Source organism: Macadamia integrifolia, chromosome 1 (assembly GCF_013358625.1).
Source record: "Macadamia integrifolia cultivar HAES 741 chromosome 1, SCU_Mint_v3, whole genome shotgun sequence".
In the NCBI taxonomy this organism is placed as follows: domain Eukaryota; kingdom Viridiplantae; phylum Streptophyta; class Magnoliopsida; order Proteales; family Proteaceae; genus Macadamia; species Macadamia integrifolia.
This window is the reverse complement of record NC_056557.1, coordinates 4,903,464-4,906,215: the sequence shown is the minus strand read 5'-3', so window position 1 is coordinate 4,906,215 and position 2,752 is coordinate 4,903,464. Positions and strand designations below refer to the sequence as shown.

General features: G+C 35.9%; 1 protein-coding gene across 2 annotated transcripts in view; it reads left to right on the top strand.

Annotated features, from left to right (window-relative positions):
* LOC122056899 (protein WVD2-like 7) overlaps window positions 1–2,752 on the top strand; it is a 10,203-nt gene that overhangs the window by 1,602 nt on the left and 5,849 nt on the right. The window lies entirely within an intron of this gene.

Sequence of the window (2,752 nt, the reverse complement as noted above, 5' to 3'; positions counted from 1 at the left end):
AAAAAAAAAAAAAAAAAAAAAAAAAAAAAAAAAAAAAAGTGTAACCAATTGAGACCATTCATTGAAAAGGCACCATTGTGATGCATCTTTGGCTTTGTAATCCATCTCAATCATATAAAACACTATGTATTTGGTTTATCGTGTCGTAATTTTCTGTTCTTCCTTTTTTGTTTGGCATTTTGCCTAAAATTCAACAGGTGAGAAAAGGATAAGGGTGGTTGAAGTCCAAATCTGTTCAGAGCTTTTAACAGAACTGCAACATGTCGCTGGCTTAAATAAGAAAGAACATCAGTGTAAACTAGTCTTAAGAACAACTTTATGGGGTCAAATTGGGCCCTGACCATTATGAGGTTCTAGCCCAGCCAAATTAAAGGCTTTAGTTTTGAGTGCATCTGCTGGAAGGAAAGGGACTCAAATGTATCAGGATTGGGGTGGCATTGGCCAGACTAAAAGGTCATAAATTTGAATGGCCAGGCTGGGTTCACAGGGGATAAGCCCCAGCCTACTCTCTCTCTCTCTCTCTCAGACCACGTGAATCATTGAATCTCACATGACAAATTCGTGGGTGCACTGCATACTCGGGGACTTCAATTTTTTGCTAACAATCAGCAATTTTTATATTATGTACATCAAATAATAATTTTATAAAAATTCCTAGCTAGTTTATCCCTCCACCTTCGGCATTGCCTTCAACAAGGGGGTAAACAGAACCAAAAAAAAAAAGGTACAAAAAGCTTCCCAAATGGTTAGCTTAAAAAAATCTATATCGATATCTCTCTTCCAAATCCCATCTGACGTCTTCCACAAGAATAGAAGGCGGAAACATCCAATTATTCTACACATATGATAGAGTAGCCTTCCTAGCTAAAGAATTTGCAACTTTATACTCGACAACTTTCTTTGCTTCTTTTAACCATGAAATAGTAGAGACCGGATTAGGTTCATGCATGAGAATGATCTCGTATGTCCCTAGTCCGTGAATTTGGAATCCACCTTCTCTCTCATCATTTACTAGATTCTAAATCCCTAGACTCAGGTGTTGAGAATTTTGAGACATAGAGATGCACTTATTTATTACTAACAGGTCGTTGCGCTGCCCATAATGTTTTTAGATTGGCCTACCAAGAAAATCATCAACTTCTGACGAATCGATTTTGTAAATAAGGGAGTCACAAGGTCTGAGAGGAGGGAGAATATGTCAAGAAGAAAGAGAGTGTTAGTTATGTAAAAGGGCATGATAAAGAATCTCCACACTGTCAGCGTGGGGATTGTTTCTCTATAGAATTTGAAGAATTTTACTAGGGGAAGACACAGAATGTAATAGCTTCATGAGCATGAAAAAGATTGTCACAACACTAGTGTGTAGATTCCTATACACCCTCTTACATTCCATCCATGGATCCCACACTCTATCTCCTCATTAAAATTTCCTATTGGACAATTTAATTTCCCACCCCCTTAATTGATGTGAAATTGCACTCTGATGCGTTATATTATTCCTTTTCATTTTATTCACTCATCTCCTCCCAATATTACCTCGTTTACTTATAGTTTATGATTAGACATTCTCGCCAAGTGCAGACAATAAGAATTAGTACTTTTATTTACAATTTAAAAATTTTAAACGAGCATATTTTATTGTGCCCTGGATAGATGACATGGTTATTTTGATTATTGGAATGAAAGGTCTTGGTTTGGATTAACCATGTGTAAAATTTCATACTCAAATTCTATTAGTTAATCCCATATGCATGTTCCTGCTTACCTATGCCACTCCTACTAATATTGTGCATTCTCCTATAGTCAGTGGATTTTTCAAAGCTTTATTTAATTATTTCATAGACTTCTGAATTAAAACTTAACATGTGTGCAAGCAATGCTGAGTTTCACCTATCCATCAAATTTGAATCGCATCTCATTTGTTGAGTAACAGATTTGAAACTGGTATTTTCACATTTCTTTTGAGTCACTCACAACCTTCTAAAATTTACATTTTCCTAGTTATCATTCAAGAAAGAGATTCTAACCAAGAATTGCAATGATTTACAATAGGATTTGCTAATCTCATAGGAAGCTAGGATGGAAATCTTCGAAGCTCAAATTTGGCATTTTGAGCCAAATGAGGTTGGAGGATTTTGGAAAACCCTTCTGCCCTTTGGGTTAAAGTTCTGAAAAAATAAAAAATCACAGGTCATATCCAAACACATCACATGAAATTGTCTGGTTCTATGGAGTGTATTTTAGTTTCATCAGGAGAGACTTGAACTCCAAGTCATACTATTACTTAGGGAGGTCCCTCTATGGGATATTTTGTACCTTAATTAACTTTCTTTCTTGCCTGTTGGACTTTATTCTTTCACTAGAAATACTACAGCTTGGAAGGCCTGAAAGCAACGAGGCATGGGATTATAGTAAGAGCATTGATCACAGAATTAAGAAATAGATGAATGTTAATGGCAATGAAAAGGGCTTCACAACTGAAAGATGGAGATGGCAATGAGTCAGGTTCAAGGGATCATGGCCCACTCTTGGCTCATGCCTCATTTCCTCTAAGTTCTAACCTTCTTAAAAGATGTTGAGAACTGAGTTGGCTTAAACTTTTTGGACTTGAAGATACTATGGGCCTGTTTGGTATCGTTTCTGTTCCAAAAACGAAAATTTCAGTTTCTGTGTCAAAACGCAGTTTTTAAACGAAAAAATGGTGTCTTAAAATTTCAGGCTTTTATCGGGAATTTTTTTTTTTTTTTTTTTT